The following is a 23,754-nucleotide window of genomic DNA, read 5'->3' on the forward strand; positions in this document are numbered from 1 at the left end:
TAGTAGGGGCGGGGGGGGGGGTTAGGGTGTGGGCGGCTGGTCATTTCCTAGACAACATAATTAAGGCCTGCAGTAAAGGTATTAGTTGCATTTTTAATATATATGGATTAAATGTATATTCATATAATATGTATCCATAAATCATACTGTATTTGAGAAATGACAGATGTGGGTGTGAGATACTTAGTTTCCTTACCATTCTTGATGTTTGACGAACAAAAAAACCCTATAGTTGGGAACCACTCTCTCCCTCGAGAGAGAGAATATTCATATACAGAAGTTTTGGAAGCTTTTCCCAACCCTGGCATATTCCTTCCGTGGAACATTCATATTTATTTGCCTTTTTTCCCCTTAATTACCTTACATATTGGATCTTGTCTTTGCCAAAGGCATTAGGAGTTGAGTATAACTCTGAAGTAGAAGTGAAAGCCTTGTGTGTGTGTGTGTGTGTGTGTGTGTGTGTGTGCGCGCACGTGTGCTTGCTAGGAAAGTTCATACAAAATTATATTTAAAATAACTTCTAAACATGTATTTGACCTATTCTTCATATGTCCAAAGTGAAAAATGATAGGAGGACACCTCATGGGTGTGTTCAATCAGTCTACATTTGGTTGTAAGTTCTGGGAGACTCGGTTGAATATATGCTAGAGTGTGCTGTCTTAAAATAAACCTGACTGCGCCGCTGTGCTCGTAAAAACAACAAAAATGCTGCTCATGAAACAACATTTTATTAAAAAAAATTATTACCTAAGCGTTCCCTCCCTCAATACTTAATGCTTTCAAAATTAGAGCTAGCAGAAGCTAGCCTTTTCCTTCCTGCCAATTTTAGAAAATAAGCTATCCTAAAACTTAGAGAACGTTATCATTTCCCTCTGGGATCTAAAAAAGTAAAAAAGCAAAATCAGGGAGACAAATATTTATAAAATGGACGAGGGTTTAGTGACCTGAAACTCAGCAGAATTTTTCTCAGAATTGTTGACAGGGTGAATGGTCAACAGAGGCAGTTGCTCATGTTTTATTTCCTTTTAATCCCGTGTTGTGCTTTCGTGGTCCTGTCGTCTTATTGAAAGAATCCCAGCTCAGTGATATTCAGCTCACTCTCCAGTTCCACCAGAGAGCAATCCTCAGACGCTTAAAGCGCAGTGGAAGACAGCTACTTTGTTAACCCCTTGGTCTCTCAAGGATCTCTTGAGTGTGAGGATTTAGTTGGCTCCCCTGTAGACTCTACTGGAGGAGGGGAGAGCTGGCAACTCGCTAGTCTTTTTAGCTCTTCTTGAATTGTTTTTTCCAGGGTAGAAACCTGTGTGGTGTAAGGTTGATAAGTTTTTAAATATGTGTGTGTGTGCGTGTGTGTGTGTGTGTGTGTGTGTATAGATACACACATACATAAACACACACATATACGCTATGTATATCAAAGGGGTCCGTTACTTGATCAAATAGAACACATTTTAAGTGAGAATGGTGTTATTAAAACCACTATGAAGAATTAATTTCACATGAAGAATTCTGGCCCCGTTGGGAATTTGGGTTATTCATGGTAAATGTAGATTGTTCGAATTCATTGTCAGGTAGGTTGTTTCTTAAGAGTTGCAATATCACAAGTGATTGAAAAATTGATGTTTCAACTTGTGCCGATATAAATTAAATCACAGGTGTGGAATCTTGAGGCTTGCAATGAGAAGTCTGCTAACACAATCAACTTCAGGCATGTTTTATTATATAGAATTAATCTATAAAAAATGAATCCTGGTGCAAAGCTATGTGTTCTAATTAATAGCAGTCCAGACCAGGAGGCTGTATAATTCCGTGAGTGGACTGAATGCTTAATGACTCTTGAGGTGATTAAAAGTATAGAAAATGTCTCTGTTTGGTGGGTACTCATATAAAATTACTTGGGTAAGGAATCCAGAAATTTAGGTGTCGTAGATCGTGTAGTCTGGTAATAATAGCACATGCTTCTGGGCGCAGGCCTACCCCACCCTCCCACCTCACATCACTGACCTCAAAGCATCACTGGAACCCAGAAGACAATTCCAGAGAGCTTGGCCCTGATTCTAGGTGGGCTGGCCTCGGTCCCCACTCTTCACTTGCCCCATCTTTCCTGCTTCTGCGTCTTCCCTTTAGTTTTCTCCCACCAGCTGGCATGTCCTTTCTGAGAGCCCCTTCCGTTTTAATTTTTTGCCATTTCCCGTCAGTCTGAGCAGACTCGTTCTGCCCATCTGATAGGTAGGTGGGGACTGGGGCTCAGAGAGTAGCATGCTCAAGATGCCAGAGCCTAGGAAATGACAGGCCTCGGTTCAGTTCCCGCACTGAACGGTGTGATTGCAAAGCTTCAGTTCTCTCTGTAAAAATGAACTGGGAGACACAGTACGTCTGCGTAGTTACCAGCACAGCATACACTTGGGGTCTGAGGCTGTACAGAAAGAGGCCGCAGAGCTTTCAGACTGATTTTTTTCGAAACCGTTTTATTGAGTTAGTTCATATATGATAACGTGCCCCCTCTCATGGTGTGCAATTCAGTGGCTTCGAGTAAATCCACAGCGTTGTGCAACTGTCACCTATCCGATGTCAGGCCATTTCATCACCCCCAAAAGAAACCATCAGCGTGTAAGACTGAGTTTAGCGCTAAGAGCATTGGAGGAGAAGCTGAAGGTTGGGCTCCCACTCATCCGGTGCACGGGGTGAGGGTAGAAGCCGAGCTCCCAGTCCAGTCCCCCAGTGGGGACCGGTGTTCGTTGACTGTGTCACGGAACCCTTCAGAACAGCAAATTCTAAATGTTTTTTGTTTTTTTTTTAACCCATGTCCAACTTTGATAAATTATCTCACATTCTCTGCCCATTTGTAGTAAGAAAATGACAGCATTTAAATTTTTTTCCAAGGGTGCCTGGGTGGCTCAGTGGGTGAAGCGGCTGCCTTTGTGTTGGGTCATGACCCCAGGGCTCCCTGCCCAGCCGGCAGTCCGCTTCTCTGCCTGCCTCTGACCCTCCCCCATGCTCCTGCTTTCGCTGGATTGTGGGCTGTCCCTCTCTCTCAAATGAAAAAAAAAGATCTTAAAAAAAATTTTTTTTCCAAACACATACTTATTTATGTCTTTGATTTTTTTTCTAAAAAATGTATCTGCCACCCCCATTCTTTCGACTGGAGAATCATCTGCGTCTCCAGACTTCTAGGTCATCTTCATTGCCGGTTTGCTTGAACATATTCAATGAATCAATACAGTCATGATTTAAAATGACTCATGCATTAAGCAATTTCATGTGTAAACTTAAAGTGATCCCAGCCAGTGAGTACTACCAACAGGCACATTTATTCTTTGGATCTTCCTTCTCTTTTCCTTAATATTCAACTTTGGCCATTTTCTCCTTTCTGTTACCTTCTTTATGCTTATGAAATTAAGCTCAGTTACATTATAGAGCAACTTATGTATGTGTTCTTTTCTTCCCTGCTGCGTGGTATAAAAAAAAAGGGTGGTGCTGGGAAAATGGGTGGTGGGGTGGGGAATAACCATGAAGAAGGTAGCACTGTTGTGGTAAGAAGAACTCATCTTTTGGCCCCTCTGGACCCCAGCACCTTGACTGAAGACATCTGGAAGGAGGCCAGGGAGTGAGAGCCTAGCCTTGAAAACTATACAGAGGCCTGGCCCTAAGGGACCACCTTGGGAATACTTTTCTGGGGGAAAAAATGTTTTTCTTTTAAGATGAAGCATCTTCCTTCTTACATTTTACTGACAGCATCTTAGTTTCCAGTAATACAGTATTAGCATGGTATTCAACTGCTGTTCTCAAGTTACTTTTCTATATATATGATTTAGAAGAAGATTATGTTCTAAAGTATTAGAATAGGGAGTACTTCCCTGTATATATATTTATATGTATGTAAAAGTCAGTAGGAAACTATGGTTTAGTGTATACATTTAGTTTACACATTGTCTTTTTGTATGAAATAAACACTTTAGTTCTCTCTTAGTTTCTATAATTTAGAATTTGGGGATTTTTTTTTTTCTTGAATTAAAAACCATGACAACACTAAAAGTGGATCCTGGTAGGCCTACCTTTTTTTTTTTTTTTTCCATTAGCATAATTATTTCTCAATTTTTATTGTTCATATGTCCTTTGGAGAATCCCTCTTATGCTTTGAATCCATTATCAGGGTTCACCCGTTCATCCATCAACATTTATTAAGGACCTATTATTTATAAGAGTTGTCCCTGATGTTTCAGAAATGAAAAAATACTCCTTATCTTCAAGGAATCACAGACTCACTAGGCAGTGAAATTTTTTTTTAAAAAGTACTTTTTAGGTGCCATGATAATTAAGTTTGGGAGCAACCAATGTGAGTGCACGTATCTCAGACAGAGTGTAGGCATGGGGGCAGGGAAGGCTTCCATCAGGAGGTGATTTGTGAGCTGATCCTGAGGCATAGGGATTTGACAGATGGAAAAAGACCCTTTGGGGGACAAGGGTAAAGGCAGGAGGTGAATAAGATTGTGGTGTCTTCAGGGTGCTGTATGGTGCAATTAGGGTCAGAGTACCTGTAGAGTGATGACTGGGTGAGGTCTCAGGGCAGGTCATGGAAATCAGAAATCTGCTCATGCTGAGGAGAGCCATTGATGGTTCAGTAGAGGAGAGGCAGCTCAATGGTATTGACCGCCTTGGTGGCAGGGGTACCCAGAGGAGATCACCAAGGAGGCAGTTGGAAATGTTGCTGGTGGGAGACCATAAGAGCTGGGACAAAGGCAGTAGTGGGGTTTGTAAGGTGAACCCCTTGTTTCCAACTTTGTCATCAAGGTTCTTTGGCGGTTCCATTGCATGAGATAGGACATAAAGGAAGACTAGCAGATTCGGGGTGGTGGGTGAGGTGGACATGCTGACTTTAGTTTTGTTAATCTAGATTCCTTGTCTTGGGAACTGGGCATATTCTCATGCCCCTTGAGAGACTATTCTTGAATAACCCCTCCCCCCCAACACTCTTCTACTTTTTGTGCATTTTCTTACTCAGTTATTCTTCAGTTGGCAAACAAATTATTGGTAAGCAAATTAAATTAAAAGCAAACCTGTATGAGTTAAGAACCCAGTGGCTAAATTAAATGAAAATTGTTATTTTTATTATTTTTTTAATGAATGGGTTGTATGCCATCTCAATACAGGAGTAGATTGGAAAACCATTTTTTTTTTTTTAAGATTTTATTTATTTATTTGACAGAGATAGAGACAGCCAGCGAGAGAGGGAACACAAGCAGGGGGAGTGGGAGAGGAAGAAGCAGGCTCATAGCGGAGGAGCCTGATGTGGGGCTCGATCCCATAACGCTGGGATCACGCCCTGAGCCGAAGGCAGATGCTTAACTGCTGTGCCACCCAGGCGCCCCTGGAAAACCATTTTTAATTAAAGACGTAGCCTTTCTTGTTGGCATAATTCTTGAGGAATCCTGCTAGCGATTGTAAAAGAAATATCTAAACAGAATTTTTGAGCTGGAGGGAAACTTAGCAACTTGGGCCACCACTCTCAATTTATAATTAGGGAAAATGGATGCCAGAGAGGATAAGTGACTTCCCAGTGTCACACAACTGGCGCAGGGACACGTCTAGCTCTTCAGTTCAGTGTTTTCTCCACCATACCTTGATGACTCCCTGCAATCATTCCATCAACATGGAGCAGAGTTGGAAGAACTGTAATGTTCAAGGCTGCTCAATCTCAATCTCTGGTAGACCCAGAGTCACCTGGCTTCTTGACTTTAATCTTAAATTAATCTCACTGTTCATCAGTCAGCAAGTATTTGTTGACTAGTTTGGAAGGGATGCTCCCCCAATTATTATAAAACTAAAAGATAAATAAAAGGCTATTTTTCTCTTTAAGAAGTTGCAGGTTAGTTTTTCAGATAACTCATTACAGGACTGGCAACTACTTATAAAATGCCTAGCTTGTCTGACATAATTATGGATATGCAGTATACACATATGCACACAAACAGTAACAACAAGAAAAGAAAGCCATAAAAATATTGTTCACTTTTAATTTTTTTTTAAAGTTACTGGGTCTTTTTTTGTTTGTTATCTTGTTCTCTCCGCGGGGGGGGGGGGGGGGGGGGGGGTCAAGCAGTTGCCTCGCCTAGCCTTGGAAATGCCTATGTGCCTGTGGGCAAATAATATATTAAACCAAACAATTAGAAAAAGAATGTTGATTGCCTTTTATTCAGTTTATTCTCAGTGAACCTTAATTAGGGAGAGGGATCTGGTAAAGATTTTATTTAGGTTGGTAGTTGACATAAATATTTTCAAGAGGGCATCGGAAGAATGCTTTTTAAAAGCTTTAGTTCTCTCTTCATTTATTTTGGTACTCCTGTTTTGCAGTAGTCCTATCAGTGTTTTTGGAAATTTCTGTTGATACAATTGTGGAAAACTTAACCTTATTTTGGAGATGTTTAGTTAATAAATGTATTAGGAAAACTTACTACCATTCTAAAGTGAGGACTGCTTTTATGAAATAGTATTTTTTTCTACAATTTTTTGGTATGTTTCTTTATGTTTTTTTGTGTTAACATGTTCCACTCAAATAAGAGTTATTAGTACATTTTGCACTGTTTTAAATTTAATTTAAATTTAATTTAAATTCTAGGGTAGAAGCTTAGCCATTTAGTGATAGAGAAGTTTTAGGTCACCAAGTTTATGAGGTTGAAATTGTTAATGCTTGGGATGTTTCTATAATTTTAAGCTCCATTCATTCCACAAATATTTAAATAGGTCTGGTGTGATGCTAGACCAGGTCATGGAGTTTACAGCGGGATATTGGATACACAGAGTCCTTACTTCCAAGAAGCTTCCCTGTTGAAGCTTTGCTAATGTCTATCTAGTGAGGATATATAAACACAGGAACTCCGGAGTAAAGCTTAGGAGAAACAAAATGCCAGACACCCCATTAGAAAACCAGAAAGTCTGGTTCTGGCCCACGTGGGAGGCATCCCTGCGAACTCTCGTAAAAGTGCTTTGAGATCATCAGCTGATGAAAGCCTCCATAGTTTTATGTGTGAGGGTAATCATCAAGGATTGCCACATTTCTTTGAGACAACAGACGAAACACGGTAATGGGGATTGCTGCATTGCTGCAGGAATTGGATTTACATTTGTGAAAGCTGACCCAACAGACTGAGAAAGGCAATCTAATGACTGGGAAAGTCTAATTCTGTTTCAAGAGTATGGGTTGGGAGGATGGAAGAAATGACAGGTTCCTCCATTCTTACCTCTACCTGTTATTCATCCCTCTGTACACAAGGTGTTCTGATTTCTCACTTAGAACCTTTTTGAGATTTAGAGATAGCAGGAATAGAGCTAGTTGGGCTTTGGGCTGGTGGGCTGTCTAGAAACTCAGATCTCATCTAGAACTGACATGATGCCATGGATCAACCACAGACCCATTAGCTGGGTGAGGGCTAATAGGATTTGAAAAAATTAACACCTACAATATTAAAAGCAGATAGAAAGATAACAGGGAAAATGCAATGGATCCATTGAATTTCTTTTCTTTCTTTCTTTCGTTCTTTCTTTCTTTCTTTCTTTTTTTTTTTTTTTGTAGGCTCCATGCCCAGCACGGGGTTCGATCTTGCGACTGAGATCAAGACCTGAGCCAAGATCAAGAGTTGGACGTTTAACAGACTGAGCCAGCCAGGCAACCCCAGATCCATTGCATTTCTTTATCGAGCTACCAGCTGTGCTACAAGGCCTACTAAAGGCTTGCTGTGCAGTTGGTAACATCAGCTGAGCAGAAATGCTATTTCCTTCCCAAACTGGTTACAAGACACATTGGGCTTCGCCTAGGGACAGAAATAACAAAAGGAAAAGACAGGGCAGGAATGGAAAAAGGGAAGAGAGAAGGAGCGAGTTACGTGGGCTACCTAGGAGTGAGGTGTGTGTGTTTGTCTGTCTTTTGTTGAATCTTCTCTTCCCTGAAGTCACACCTCCTCTCTAGTGAGGAGTTGACTAAGGGGTATTCTATTTTAGTCTGCAGCCTTCCCATCTGGTGTCTGGATTTCTTCTAAGCTGCCACCAGTTGGGGAATGAGGATGGGGTATTAGTCTTTCATGCTGTCTCCTTTCAGGCTTCCCTACAGAGCCCTTTATAATATTTATTTAAAAATTGCTATTTTTGTGCGTCAAAATGGTCGAATTACAGCATTTTCGAATGATTCAACGTAATGTCAACCCTTGTGATTCTCTGTCTTCATCACTCTCTCCTCTTCTTACACCTGCTCCTTAAATATTGTATTTATAATAATAGTTACCATTTATTAGCACCCTCTGTATGCTGTGGGCTTCACATGTGGCAGCTCTGCAGGGAAGTCATGATGCCCATTTTGCCTGTGAGAGACTGAGGCTCAGATAGTTGGCCCAAGATTACATGATGGGCAGGGCTGGGATTCAACCCAGGACTCTTTGATTCAAGCCTGGAACCCTTTTGGTGCTACTAGATCCCAATGCCTTTGTTCCCTCGAGTTTCCCCCTTGGTCCTTATGCTTTGTATTTCTGACACAAATAAATGACTCTTTGGCTGGACGGATGGATAAATGGGATTTTGGGGGGCCACCCCGCCACTTCAGATGAGCATGTTTGAGATTATAAGCAGGTTATCTTCAGGAATAGTTTGGTGCTTAATGACAGTCACTCCTGTCATAATTCACAGTGAATATCTCTCATCTCAGCCAAATTATAACTTAAATTCTGGAAGGAGAAAGGTGCTCTGAATTTGGGCCTTAAATCTGTCACTGGGGCCATAGCACTAGGAAATTTCGGGTTCATCTTATCTCCACTTAGGTCGCTCTTCTCTCCAGGCTTTGAGAGCTTTGAGACAGACCTTAGTCTTTTCCTGAAAACATCCTGAAGACTTTGTTTTTCCTCTTTCTGCCTCCTGTTCTCAACTCTGTTTCTTCTATCTCTTACAAGTCCGGGGGTTTTGATCTCTACTCAGTCTCGATACACCGGAAGAGAATAGTTATTTCCACGGCAGAGTTCCTTCCCAGGATTTCTTGGGAAATTTATGTCTTTCCAGATCCCCAAAGCAATTCGTTAAGAAATCAGGTAAATGGGAGACAGTGTTGGAATTCTCCTGTGAGAATGAAACAACACAGAGATGGTGGTAGGCCGAAGGAATCAGCTGATGTCAAGTTGAACGCTGGCCTGTGGAGTGAAGGGTAAGACTGACGTTTCCCAGAGCCAGGACGGGGTAGGAGCACAGAGGAGAGAATCGGTCGTGATTGCGTGTAGCTGTTGCTATGTTATAAATATGTGTTTGTGGCCACGTCTGCTGCTACTGGTGAGTCATCCTTGCAAACAAAATAAGTTTATATACACAGCATATTGTATACAAATCCTGTGCATGGTATTCCAAGAAATACGTTTTTAAAATGGCAATTTCAACATGTGATTCTGTGCAGTGCTGTTAACCTTCCTCATGGATTCAAATTACAGGTTATTGCAGGGGTCAACCAACTTTCTCTCTAAAGGGCCAGATAGTAAATATTTTAGGCTTTGCAAGGCATATGGACTCTGTCAGAACTATCAGCTCTGCTGTTTTAGCGTGAAAGCAGCCATGGACTATACGTCAAATGAACAAGTGGGGCTGTGTTCCAATAAAGCATTTATTTACCAAAACAGACTGCGGGCTGGATTTGGCCAGCTCTTGGAATACTACCCAATAATGTTCACTGGCATTTTCTAGCATCTGAATATTTGTTATAGGCTACAATTCTTTGTAAATACCATTATTTCTTACTTAGGTGACATTTTTAAAAAGATACCCATAATCGTGACTAAAGAATATTTGGAAGTATTTTAAGAAGAACTATAATTGGGAGAATAATTCTGGAGAAATTCCTGGAAATTCACATTTCTCACCCCTAAATCCCAAAGATGAATATCTATTGAGAATTTGGAAACCCCCGGAGAAGGGGATCTGCTGTGTCGCCACGCTCCTCCCTACTCCCTGATTCGGTCACCGTTGATCTTTTTCTCAGCTTTGTATGGCTTTCCCTGTTCTTTCTGCTCCACGTTGTCCCCCGAGTTTATCAGTTGTCTAGGGCGTGCGGCCTAGTTTTGTTCCACTGGGAGATTGGGGATCTTGGGAACCGGCTGATATCCCCATTGCCTTTCTTCAGATTTACTAAGCGATCATACCTGTCTTCCTCACGTATTCAAGTGTCTGGAATAGGTTATTCTTCAAGGATACTCGACATTTAGATGATTGGTCGTAGCGATATTAGTTCAGAGCCAGAACAAGAAGACATTTGTAGTGTGATTTGTACATGATTAGTATTATTGTTTGGGATTGGTGTGCTTTATGTTTTTCCTACCACAGTAATTTCACACTTCTATTATTCTAAGGAGTAGAGAACAGGAGAGGGGACTAAAAGTATTTACTATGAGCACTGAGTGCAGTTCTTACAAACCGTCAAGATGCAATTTTACTTATTGGCAATTAAGAACATAGATTTTGGAGTCAGCAAAACTTGAATTGATTCTTGGGGTGTCCATTTATTTAAAAAATGTGATGGGGCGCCTGGGTGGCTCGGTCAGTTACGTGTCTGCCTTCAGCTCAGGTCATGATCCCAGGGTCCTGGGGTTGACCCCCAGCATCACGTTGGGCTTCCTGCTCGGCAGGGTGTCTGCTTCTCCCTCTCCTTCATCCCTCCCTCTTCTTGGGTGCTCTCTCTCTCTCTTTCATAAATAAATACAATCTTAAAAAAAAAAAAAAGGTGTGATCTTGGGCGGTTTTACTTAACCTCTCTATCATTGTTTTCTTATTTTTCAAATGGTAATAATACCTTCGTTTCAATTTTTCAGCTGTTAGGATTAAATCAGATGATGCAAGCGTGTGGTTAGCACAGTTCTGGAACTAAGGGCTCACTAAATGATAGCTGGCATTATTAGTAACTGTCAAAGGTGGAAGGCATTTACCCTGTTTCATGGGAAAGGAAACAAACTCACAGAGGCTCAGTGATTTGGGGAAGATCACATTAAGTAGGTTGGAAAACTGGGTTTGGCTCTTTGCTAAGTCCATGTTCTTGCAACCATATGCTGCTTCTTAAAGTAATTGCAGTTCAGAGTAATTTGACAGCAAGATCCGCCACGGTTTATTTGGGTTATGCGGCTGGCTGGATAAACAGGGACAGTATGGGATGATGTCTTTTTTTTTTTTTAATTGAAGTATAATTGGCATATAACAATATCTTAGGTTCAGGTATATAACACAATGATTCGATATTTGTGTATATTGTAAAATGATCCTTACGATAAGTGTCATTAACATCCATCTTTGTACAAAGGGTGCTGTCTTGAAATTTGCAGTATTTGGAAGCTACAATTTCTAGAGGCCAAGGATACAGTTATAATTAAATAGTTGAGAAAACCTGCCCTGAATTTTTTTTTCTTCCTGTTGCTTAGCTGCATTGTTGACTGCCAAGAACTTGTTTGATTTTAAGTACCTTTTATGCTTGCCTGTTACTCAGGTCCCATCATATTACAGTAACTTTTGAGAAACGTTTGCATGTTCTTTTAAATTAGATTAAAGAAGAATACACTGCCCTGTTAAACCCCCACTTGGAGTAAGAACTTTTCTTGTTTTCTCTTTTTCCCCCTTCCTTACCCTTACTCTCCACCACTTGAGAGGAATGTGCCTCTAACCTTTATAAAGGGTCAGGTTTTCATACAGCCTTGTTAGCTGCCAATAATTAAACCCCAGTAAGCCAAACAAAGGAGTTGGCTATGGTTTGAGAAACAACTCAGCTCTTTGAAAGTTTTGGGACAAGTTGCTGGAGTTTGCTACATCGATAGCTATTTTACAACACTGATTTTAGTTGGTGCACGGCTCTTCTGGTTTGTTTTTATTTTTTCACTGTTCTTGGGGTTTGAACATAACTGCTTTCCACTACGTTTCGGGACCTGCCAAGCTTGCTTATTGGCATGAAGTGTGTTTGTGTGGAGATGGGTCCTGTGTAGAACGTTTGAAGAGTTGAGCGTCTGGAATTTGCTCCAGATACCTTGGCTCCCTTTTCACCAACCTGTTCTTCCTTGTAGTACACCACAGTTTTGACTTCAGTCCATGGGTTATTTGAGAACCTGATGAATTCTAAACCCAATATTCAGTTATGTTGAATTTGAAGGCTCGAGTTGCATCCACTAACCTTGAGCACCAGCTATCTGTTAGGTACTGGGAAGAAATGATACAGTACAAGGATAATACGTGATCCGTTCCTACTTTTAAATAGGTTTTGAGACAAACCTAGTTCAAGGCAGAGGATGAAGTGCCAGGTTGAGTCATATAGAATAGAAATGCCAGAGGAGTGAGGATGGAAAGATCTGGAAAAGAGAAGAATCATTAAAGAAGGCTGAACAGAGGCAGGAGAGCATGGTCTTGAAGGAATTCCATGCAGTGAAGGTCATAGGGCTGGAGGTTGGAAAGGGTATAGAAGCACCTTTGTAATTAAAAAGTCAAATTCTGACAGTTTTTCTGATGATTCTTTTTTTGAAAGAATCAGAGAAATATGCACTAGTGTTTCCTTATTTTCTTGCTTTCTCTAGAGCTCCCTCCCAGACAGTACCTGTAACTTGGTAAGTCCTGGGCAGGGCAGCTTAGCAGTGGCCCCCACTAAAACATAGATTTGGCAAAGTGGAAAGCAACCTTAGTGTCAATCCACCAAATTTCTGTGGTCCCCGCCTCTCCGAAAATATCAGGATTTTAGCAGTTTATTCTGAAACTCAAGGCTGTGGATGCTGCTTAGTTAATGAGTTTGTTTTTAAGGATGTCCACTCTAGAAATGGGTTTTTACTCTCTAGCTTCACTAAATGATTGCTGCAAATGTGAAATTTCTGGTTGACCTTTCTGTGGGGGGGAGGATATTGTTGTTGTCTTATTTTTAGTGTGCCTTTTACCTGTCTAGACTGTCTTTTCAAATTGATAATGAGCCTTAATTTAAACTGAAGCAAGGAAAGGTTTGATACTATTCGTAAAGCATGTCCCTTGAGTTTCATAATTAATTAGGAATGTTGTATTTTGGGTTTGTTTTCTGTTTAAGTTTATTTACATGAACGTTTTCTTGGCAAACTGTTGCTCAAGGTTAAAAAAAATGCTGTTTTTTGAAAGGAGTAAATTCTTCAGTGTTTTGTGTGACTTATTTGAATGGAAAAGTTTGGTTTTAATAAAAATTTCCTCTTCCTTTGGCAGATGTTGATGTTTTTAAAGTCTTCCTAAAGGAAAGGGGAGCTTGGGTGGCTTTTTGTTTTTTGTTAGTTATCTAGAGCCCCTTCCCTTCCGCGTAGTGCTCCTTCCCCACCATTGTTTTATGAGCCTTTGAACTAGTTCATCTACAACTGAGAATGCTGGTTGAAAGTGGACCTAAACCAGATCATTTCTGGGTGGGATACAGAAGTTCCTCTGGTGCACTGGGGTGTCTCTAGTAGGAGGACCAGGGGTCTGGAGAGAGACTTTCAGTCTATACTTGTGTACTGGTTGAATGTTTTTTGTTTTTAACCAAGTATCTATAATTAATACATGCAAGCCATTGTTTTTGGTTTGTTTTTGTAATTGGCTGGAGTCCATGGTCTATGGCTTTAAAGGAACTTGATTTTGAAATTTACCAACTGCAGATCTCACTGAGTTTTGTGTCACTTAGAAGACTTATTTAGAGACCAGCATGAATCTGTGACCTCAACATACTGCGTGTCCTTGTTTTTCAACCCCTCCATAGTTGCCTCGATTGTGAATTGGCCTTAAGTTTCGTGGTCCCCAGGGAAAGGCTCGTCAAGTGTGCGCTTCCTTTAGCCTGCACATTCACAACTGCAGAATTTTCTTCTGCTTAGCTCGTTTTCCTTCTTGCCCTCTGCAGCCCTGAGCCGCTTGCGAGCCTCGCGTTGCCAGAGCAGAACTACTGGGGAACTTCTCATGACTCCAGGAGCGCCTCCCACTCCCCTCGTCTCCGGTGAACGGTGAACGAGCGAGCAGAGCTCTGAAGCAGAGCACACGCACTGCCTGAGGACTGTGGGAAGACATGACGGGGCGCCGGCTCTAAGGTGGCTGAGTCAGCTTACCCAGGAGCCCTCCGAGCAGCCTTGCCAGAGCCAGCCCTAGAGCCATTGCAACAAATCACCTCTGTTAATGCTCTTTGGCAGAGAGCAAATCTACACGGTAAATTCTTAGCCACAGTGATTATTTCGTTGGTTTATAAGAATCTGGTGTAAAAAAGGGTAGAACTCTAGTGTAATCATTCTTAATTCTTGCATTGCCTTGAAGGTGGGCTTCTCTTTCTCTCTCTCTCTGTCTTTGGGGTGGAACTGCTTAGTTATTCTTTACCATTGGCCGGTTTATTCAAATACTATCAATATTTCCCTAAATATAAAGTACTTCTGCCATTCTTTTCCCCTTAGAGGGCCTCTTTTCTTCTCTTCTCTTCTCTTCTCTTCTCTTCTCTTCTCTTCTCTTCTCTTCTCTCTTTTCTCTTTTCTCTTTTCTCTTTTCTTTTCTTTTTTTTCTCTTCAAAGATTTTATTTTTTTATTTGAGAGAGAGCAGGAGCAGAGGGAGAGGGAGAAGCAGACTCCCTGCTTAGCAGGGACCCCCATGTGGCTCAGTTCCAGGACCCCAAGTTCATGACCCGAGGCAAAGTCCGCCGCTTAACCGAATGAACCACCCAGGCACCCCTCGATTATTTAATTTCAAATAGTACAAAACAATATAAAGTACAGACATATAAACAGGTAAAATTTCCTCCCTGTCTTTCCTCTTTTACCCATAGCTAATAATTTGGAACACATAGTTTTCCACTCACAAATCTTACCGTATTACAAATAAAATCTGCATATTAATTATGTTTAAAAAATGACTACACATTTTGTTTTACAACTTGCTTTTTCCTTCCACTTGATGAGTTGCGGGCATTTTCCCTTTTAAGCAGAATCTCAGTCTAAATAATGACTGCTTAGTGTTCCTTATAAGGCTGTAACATAATAACCAGTCCTCAAGTGAGAGGTTAGCCTATAATTTAACGGGGGATGCGGGGGGAGACCTTTCACATGAGGGAGAAAACAAAAGCCACGGCTGTTGACATTGGACTTTCTAGTCTCATGATGTGAGTTTCTATTTTCCAAGGCAGGTGATGCACAGCTTTGGGCTGTTGCCCAGGTGTCAGTTATGTCAAATTTTCATCTTCTGGGTGCCTAGAAGGAACTTCTTTGGCACTAGGCTGTGTTAATATATTAGTATAGTTGTTGGTTCTGGCTACCATCCTTGGAGTATTTTGAGAGATTTTCATGCCCATTTAAGGTGGCATGAAGTTGAATTAGTTTTAAGAGGAAGTAATGAATAACAGGGATGGAATTAAGAGACTGACTTTATTTCGCATATGTATTTATTTGGTGGAGGAAGAGATGATGGTGTTTGTTAATTGCTAACCCTGTGATTCTTAATTATGAAACAGGGTTAAAATTATTCAGCTCAGTAGTTCCCTAGTGTGTTTGACAGTGCGAATCGCCAGAGAAGTTTTCAGATATTTGGGGTTGGGGATGAATATTTGTATTGTTTTTTTTTTTTTATAAAATATTTTTTATTTTTAGGAAGGTGATATAATCACTGTTTGTAAGATTAAAAAGGTACGAAAGGGAAAAAATAAGCTTTACTCCTCCCCATCTCCTAAGTGCCCAGTTGTTCTTCCTAGAGGCAACCATTGTTACCAATTTTTTTGTGTATTCTTTCAGAGATTTCGGGGCATATATAATATACCAGCACATAACCTATAGATTATTGCAGTTTCTTGTGTGTGTGTGTGTGTGTGTTTAAAGATTTTATTTATTTGACAGAGAGAGCGCGAGAGAATACAAGCAGGGGAAGGGGCAGAGGGAGGGGAAGAAGCAGACTCCCTGCCCAGCAGGGAGCCTGATGAGGGGCTCGATCCCAGGACTCTGGGATCATGACCTCAGCTGAAGGCAGATGCTTAACCAACTGAGCCACCCAGGTGTCTCTGTGTGTGTGTGTGTGTGTGTGTGTGTGTGTGTTTTAACCCCGATGGTAACAATATACACTGTTTTGTACCTTTTTCCACTAAAATAATATTTCTTGGAAGATCTTCCATATTAATACTGCATTCTTTTTTAATGGATGCCTAGTATTCCACTGTGGACATATGCTATAATTTTTTTAACCAGTGCTATGTTGTTGGCCACCTAGATGACTTCTAGTCTGTTGTTTATTATTATGAACAAGGCTCGAGGGAATATAGCCTTGTACAGATAGCATTTCAAACATGTTCATCAGCATATCTGTAGGATCCATTTTTAGTTGAAGAATTGCTGTGTCAAAGGCTACACACATTTTAAATTTGGTAGAAATTTATTGCCAGATTACTCTGTTCATTGAGCTTGCAAAATTTTAGATTTCTTTTTTTTTTTTAAGATTTTATTTATTTATTTGAGAGAGAGAGAAGGAGACAGAACACAAGCAGGGGGGAGAGAGAGAAGCAAGTCTCCCTGCCGAGCAGGGAGCCTGACGTGGGACTCGATCCTAGGACCCTAGGACCCTGGGATCATGACCTGAGCTGAAGGTAGACGCTTAACCGACTAAGCCACCCAGGCATCCCAAAGTTTTAGATTTCAACAGCCCTGGATGAGAACACTGCTCCCTCATACCCTTGCTGATCACAGTATGATTGTCAAAGGTGTTTTTCTTTGCCAAATGGATACGTGAAAAAACGGTTAATGTAGCTTTAATTTGCATTTTTATTTTCATTGACATTGAGCATCTTTTCATGTTTTAAAGACCATTTGTATTTCCTGTTGTGTCTCCCTTTGTTTGTCTGTTTTCCTATTGAGTTATTGATCTTTCTATTATCAGTTTAAAGGAGCTCTTGTGCATTAACAAAATTAAGTGTGAAAATTGATGTTATATATTGTCATTTGTACAAAAATAATTAATTTGCTGTGCAGATTATTTAAAACTTAGTATACTTAAATTTACCAATTTATTCATTCAACAGATACTTACGGAATGCCTCGTATGTAATAGGCACTTGTTGTAGGCAGTAGTATATATATAGTGAAGAAAACCGACCCCAGTTCTTGTTCCGTGGACCTTACATTGTAGTGGAAGAGATGGTCTATAACAGATGTTCACAAGGACTTGTAGAGCTACGTAGATAAACTTTCTGTGGCTTCAGGATTTTGTATCACAGTTAAAAGACCTTTTCCATTTCTGAGCTAAAAACCTATCTCGTGGTTCCTTGGATGTCACGTGGTTCGGTTTTCAGGTTTAAATCTTTGATCTATCTGGAATGGTACGAATCCAACTTAATTTTTCTCTAGATGCTCTCTTAATTAGGATAAGGCTGAGTTGCTGTAACCAAGGGATATACTATGGTTCAAAGAACGTAGAAGTTGATTTTTTCCTCATGTAACAGTTCCCGTGTGAGCAAGCCAGGTCAGCAGAACCTCCCATGTCCACTAGGTATTGAGACTCATGTTCCTTCTGTTGAGTTGTCGCTGTAGTTATCCGCACGGTCATAGATGGCTTGCACCGTATCTGGTCTCCCTTAGTGCGAAGGACAAAGGAGAAAGTCCAGGGCAAGTGACCAGAACTTGCACGCACGCCACTTCTACTTCCGTCGGTGAGAACTTAGTCTTGGGGCACATCTAGCTGCAGGGGAGAGTGGGGAGTGCAGTCTCTGCAGGTCAGCATGCACCCAAGAAGCAGCCAAGAAGGAATTTTAGTGGAAAATTAGTGGTCTCTGTCACATTGGCTAGTTGTTCCAATCTTACTGACCAGTCCCAACTTTTCAGTCCCAGCTTTTCTCCTTTGATTTCTTTTGTATCATACATTCTCATATACACTTTGGTCTATTTCTGGGATATCCGTTTAGTTTCATTGATCTCTCTATGTGTATATCAGGATCACAGGGTTTGTTTTGTTTTGTTTTGTTTTTTTAAGATTTTATTTGTTTGAGAGAGAGAGCACACACAGAGGGAGAGGGAGAAGCAGACTCCCTGCTGAACAGAGAGCCCAATGTGGGACTCGATCCCAGGGCCCTGAGATCATGACCTGAGCCGAAGGTAGACGCTCAACCGACTGAGCCACGGAGGTGCCCCAGGATGGGTTTTTTTTTCTTGTGATGGGGGTAGTTCCATTTTGCAAAATTTTCATATTTATTTTAAGTTTCCTTTGACAGAATTTTAATAATATTTTACAGAATATTCATGTCTATTTTCATGTGGAGGTTTTATTTATTTATTTTTTTTAAAAAAGAACTTTAAAATAATCATATCCACCAATCCTTCCCTCTAAGAAGAAAACCTGCTAATATTACGATTGGGGTTGTGTTATGTGTATAGATACTTTGCAAGGGCTCACTTCTTTATGATATTAATTTTTCTTGCTGGATGATAATGTTCCACAGTGTTTGGGAAACATTGGCTTGGACTCTACAATCTTTCTATATCCTTGACCCATGAAACTTATGTAATTGAAGGAAGAGAGGGGAAGGACCAACTTATCATAAGCTGTTGCGTTAATTTTATTTAATACTTGATTTCTGATTATGACTAGGTAACCAATGCCTATTTCTCTATTAAAAGTGAATAAACTTGGAACTGGACAAAACAGTTTTCCTATTTGAAGATAAGAAATAGTTGATATTTTGTGGGACGCCTGGGTGGCTCAGTCAGTTAAACGTCTGCCTTCGGCTCAGGTCATGATCCCAGGGTCCAACAGTTTTCCTATTTGAAGATAAGAAATAGTTGATATTTTGTGGGACGCCTGGGTGGCTCAGTCAGTTAAACGTCTGCCTTCGGCTCAGGTCATGATCCCAGGGTCCTGGGATTGAGTCCCGCATCTGGCTCCCTGCTCAGCGGGAAGCCTGCTTCCCTCCCTGCTTGAGGCTCCCCCTGCTTGGGTACTGTCTTTCTCTCTGAAAAATAAACAAAATATTTAAAAAAAAAAGTTGATATTTCAGAAGTTTATTGCAAAAACTTACTTGTGACACAAATCTGGGCAGATTTTTGTGTATACATGATACGCAGTGTTATTACTTCCTCAGTGTGTGTGTGTGTGTGTCTGAGTGTTAGTCTGCACCTTTTTTTTTTTTAACGGCACACATTCTGTTTTTGTCTTCTTTTTATCTTTTTACTGTAAAATAAGACACAGAAGCAGATATCCATACAAAGCGCACATAGCCTGGTTAATTGTAAGGTGACTATTTTTTGTGACCACCACATAGATCAGGAGACAGAATAATAGCAGTCTCCCTCGAACCCCTGGTGTGTCCCATGCCAAACATAGCCCCTCCCCCCCTCCAGAAGTCAGTCACTGCTTTCTTGACCTCTGTAGTAATTGCTCTATTGCCTTTCTTTATGGTCTTATCACCTGTGTGTGCATACCTAGCCACTGTAGCTGAGTCTTGCACATCTTTTTATGCCTTATTAAGTCTCTTCAACCTCAGGTTCCCCTGCAGCCCTTTCCTTTCCGTATGGTATATCTGTTGAAGAACTCATCCATTTGACCTCTAATTTCCTACTGGCTGGATTTGGTGATTGCAGTCTCATAGTTCAATTCAGCTTGTTCTTTTTTTTTTAGAGGGAAGTAGTGTTAACACCATTCTCTGAGCACCAGGAATACTTACTGCTGCTGGGTGGGTCATTGTTTCTAGGCCTTTTAGTGGACAGAGGATAACTGCATATAAAATATTTCATGAGTTCATACTGATACTTACAATTCAAAATCAGGTGACAAGGTTCTCCCTTAACCTCCTCTGTATTACCTTGATTTCACACGGAGGATTCTGGATCTCCGGAACAGCAGGAGATGATAGGATTTGAATGTACCACAGTAACTCGTTAGCTCTCTGCCACATTATACACAGAGTATTCTCAGTACTGCCACAATCCTAACACTGAGCCACTCGTTACAATAACCGAAAAGCAATGAGAACAACATCTTATTGGTATGCTGTTCCCATTCTCCCTGCAATTTTTTTTGGTGGTGGTGGGGTGCTTAGTGCAGGGGATGTTTATAGTTGAAAATTGGGCAAATGTAAACACTGATTAGCTTTTAGATGATATTTGGAGGAGGAATACTTTTAATTTTGTTAGGTGAGATGTTGATTTTATAGTTGTATTTAGAAAAAGTCCTTACTTGTGAGAGAATTTGTGGGTGAAATGATGTGACATCTGGGATTCTCATTAAAATACCTCAGGAAGAAAATGGGCAGAATAGAGGAAACGAGATGGCTTATTTTTGAAACTTGGTGGTATGATGGTGCTTAGAATTAAAACTGGGAGGTCAAAATAGGGTTTTTTTATACTTTTCAGTTTCTATGTAATTTGAAATGTCTGTAATACACTTTTTAAAAATAAATTTTATAAACAGTGGAAAGACAGGACATATGGTAGGAGAAGGTAATAAGGATTCAGTGGGGTGGGGGAGGGGTGGATATGAGTAAAGAACAGGTGATTGCATTCTCTGCCTGGTGGTCCAGTCTCAGCTCAGGGGCCTTGAAGCTAGGGAATTGGGTACCATCTTGAGTGAGAAGAGGGAGCTGAGATGTGAGGCTCTGTGGGAAACTAAGATTTAAGGGATGAGTCACAGAAGAGGAAAACTCCATCCAAGGAAACTGAGAGGGTCCAAACCATAAAAGTAAGGATGCAGAGAGAGTGGAGCTTCTGAATCCCAAGCAGGGAGGAACCCAGGGGCAGAAGGGGGTCATCAGCACCGCCATGCGGCAGAACGGGCAAGTGAGCCCACCCTCAGCATTCTCAGAACCACCTGAATTGCTGTGGGCTCGGGGGTTCCTAGGCCTCAGGTCAATCACATCAGAATCTCTGGGGTTGAGGCTTGAGAATCCACGTTCGGAAGAAGCTCCCTTACTGATCCAAAGAGCTATTTTGGTGGTGGACTGGATAGAGGAGAGGGAGGATGTGGAAGGAGCTGTGTAGATTGCTCTTTCTAGAAAGTTTTCTGTGAAGGATGAAGAGGGTAGATGTGGGAGGACTAGGGGCTGAGTCCAGTGGTAGTTGTTGAAAAAGCTGTCGCTTATAATAATGTAAGAGAGGTTTGTAAATATGGAGAACGTGAGTGGTTTCCCAGCAAGATGACTGAGTAGTCAGCCTCCCCCGCCCCCCAGCCCGAGATAGGATTTTTTGGTAAGAACTTGATTCTGATAGTTCAGGGAAAGCTTGGAAATCATCATTATGGATTAAATGTTCATTTTATTTGTTATTATTTTGAATTACATATTAAAAGAGGAGAGGCTCCCATGTCTTTTCAGTGCCTTTGCTTCTCATGTTCTGACGGCGCTCTGGGCCCAGCCCTGAGGAACAAGGAGGGAATGGGGTCTGCAGGGCTGACTAGGCACTTTTTTTCTTACTCAGCACTCCCTTGGCCCCTTTTCACCTTCTCTGTGTTTTCTCATGTTCAGGTGGGCACCCTCCTGTACACAGAGCCTCTAATCAATGTGGCCTGCTGTGGGGTGGTATTTTTCAATGATTTGCTTTGCGACTATTGGAGGGATTCTTACATTTCATGATTTCATAATCAGTCTTGGAAGGGTGTGGAGAGAGAATCCTGTTCCTCCTGTTTTCCTCCGCCTTAGGGTCTTTGTTTTGTTTTTAATAACAGATTGGGTTCCTCATTTCTGCCCTGTGGGCTTTCTGCCTCAGAGTACTTGGGGCATCAGCCATTTCCTAGAATTCGTTTCCCTCTCCCCATGTCGTAGAGCGCGTTTATTTTTACTTTTAACTTGTCATTAATTTCTTATTCAGGCCAGTGAGTGAGTGGGTTGGGCGGGTGGTTTTTCAGTTACATCGGTGTTCTGGTCTCTTTCTAGCCGGTGTGCAGAATCTTTCCCAGCCGCATCTCCCCTTCTTGTTTTCTGTTGTGGTTACTTCAGTGCCAACCCGTTCAACTTGTACACTGACCCTGTGGACACAGTTCATCTTCTTTCTCATGATCGTATTTATACTTTTGATGGATATATTTAAATGAACAGCTGTGCATTTGTTGAGTCATACCACAATTATCTGATTCTGCTTTAGCTGCTCCACTGGCAAAAGCATATTTCAAGCGAAGTTGTGAGAGAATTCCATTAATCACATTCTAGTTGGGGGAGGGGAGGGGGGAAAGACCGACCACTAGGAAAAGTCTTTCGGAAGATTGTTAATTAGTTATTCCATTATTTTAGAGTAGGTTGATTTAGTTGCTCTTTGAGGTGTCACGTGAAGAAACTTTATAAAGATGCAAATAACTATAAAGGTTTAATGAAATCAGCCTTGTAGGCAAAATTCCCTGAGATCATTGATGTGTGGATAAAGTTCGTAGCTGGTGCTGGTCCTTTTAAGTAGATAAAGAGGTCTTTTGAAAGTGTTCCTCTCTGTAAAGACCAGTGTTCTTGATCAAACATTTCTCGAATTCATTGGCAAAGTCTTTTGTTTTAAGCCTCCTGGACAGATAACATATGATACAGAAGATGTTACAACTTTCTTTTTGTTCAAATATATTAATCGCTAATTGTAACTCTGATTGAGTCTTTGGCTTCCACCAGCCAGATCTATTTTTCTCTTGACACTTCCTTGGGGTTCTTTCTGAAGGTTATTAATAGGCATGGAAGCATGGCTTTCCAAATAGCATCAATAACTGTTAGAAGACTGGGGCTGGGAGGAGGAGATGATATGTCAATTTCTGACTTGTAGAAGATGTATTTTCAAGCTACAGAAGCTGTCTCCGAGGTCACCGGGGATGGCTCTGGGCAGATCAGCTGGTGTCTGCAACTAGAGATCCATGCAGTCCTTTCCAAATGGGATATTGTCCACCAGGGAGTTGTCTGGTATACCCGGAGTCTGCCAGCCGTCTTTTGGTTTGGCTGCTTCTCTTGGATGACACCCTTGAAAACTGAAATCCAAGTTACAAATGGTATCTTTTAATTTATCTCAAATACCTGGTTGCTACCATATTAAATTGATGAGGAGGAGCACTCCCCTCACCCTGTCATTTCCTCTCCAGCCTGTATACAGTTCCTTAAACCTCACGTCCCTCTCCCCACCTAAACCCAAGTGTAGCATAGACTAAGAAGTTAATGTGTTTTAATTTATGTGGAGTGCCTAGTAGGTGCCAGGCATGGTGACGTAGCGATGAGCTAGGTAGAATTTTTACTCTCCTGCTACTTATATTTTGATGTGTGGGGAAGGAGGAGTGGGAGAGGGGGAAACATAATAAAAATCAATGAACTAATAAATCAGCAACAGATTTCACAGTGTTAAGTGTTATCAAGAAGATACGGCAGGGTAGGAGAAGGAAGGGAAGAATGAAGGGGGGGTAAACAGAAGGGGGAATGTACTATGAGAGACTGTGGACTCTGGGAAACGAACTGAGGGCTTCAGAGGGGAGGGGGGTGGGCAATTGGGATAGGCCGGTGATGGGTATTAAGGAGGGCACGTATTGCATGGGGCACTGGGTGTTATATGCAAATAATGAGTCATGGAACATTGCATCAAAAACTGGGGATGTACTGTATGGTGACTAATACAACAAAATAAAAATTATTAAAAAAAACAAAAAATGTAAAAACTTACTAAGGAAAAAAAAAAGAAGATATGGCAGGGTAATATAATGTAGGGGTGGGGGTGGGAAGATCTGAGGCAGGAATGGGCTTGAGTGTGTAGGTAATGTGGATGAGAGGGAAGGCTTTGGTCAAGCTAGTGTATAAAGGGTGAGGTTTTTTTTTTTTTTTTTTTTTTTTTTTT

At 41.1% G+C, this 23,754-nt stretch overlaps 1 protein-coding gene across 3 annotated transcripts in view; it reads left to right on the top strand.

Annotated features, from left to right (window-relative positions):
* ACVR1 (activin A receptor type 1) overlaps positions 1–23,754 on the top strand; it is a 100,386-nt gene that overhangs the window by 8,023 nt on the left and 68,609 nt on the right. The window contains exon 2 of one of the 3 annotated variants that reach the window (XM_008686999.2): positions 13,871–14,169. The exons of 1 other annotated variant lie outside the window; for it this stretch is intronic. The gene's annotated coding sequence lies outside the window, so the exon portion shown is untranslated. Of the gene's footprint in view, positions 1–13,470; positions 14,170–23,754 lie in introns of those variants that run through there. One more of the 3 variants, XM_008686998.2, reaches the window with a different exon arrangement.

This window comes from Ursus maritimus, unplaced genomic scaffold (assembly GCF_017311325.1).
Source record: "Ursus maritimus isolate PB19 unplaced genomic scaffold, ASM1731132v1 scaffold_1, whole genome shotgun sequence".
NCBI lineage: Eukaryota > Metazoa > Chordata > Mammalia > Carnivora > Ursidae > Ursus > Ursus maritimus.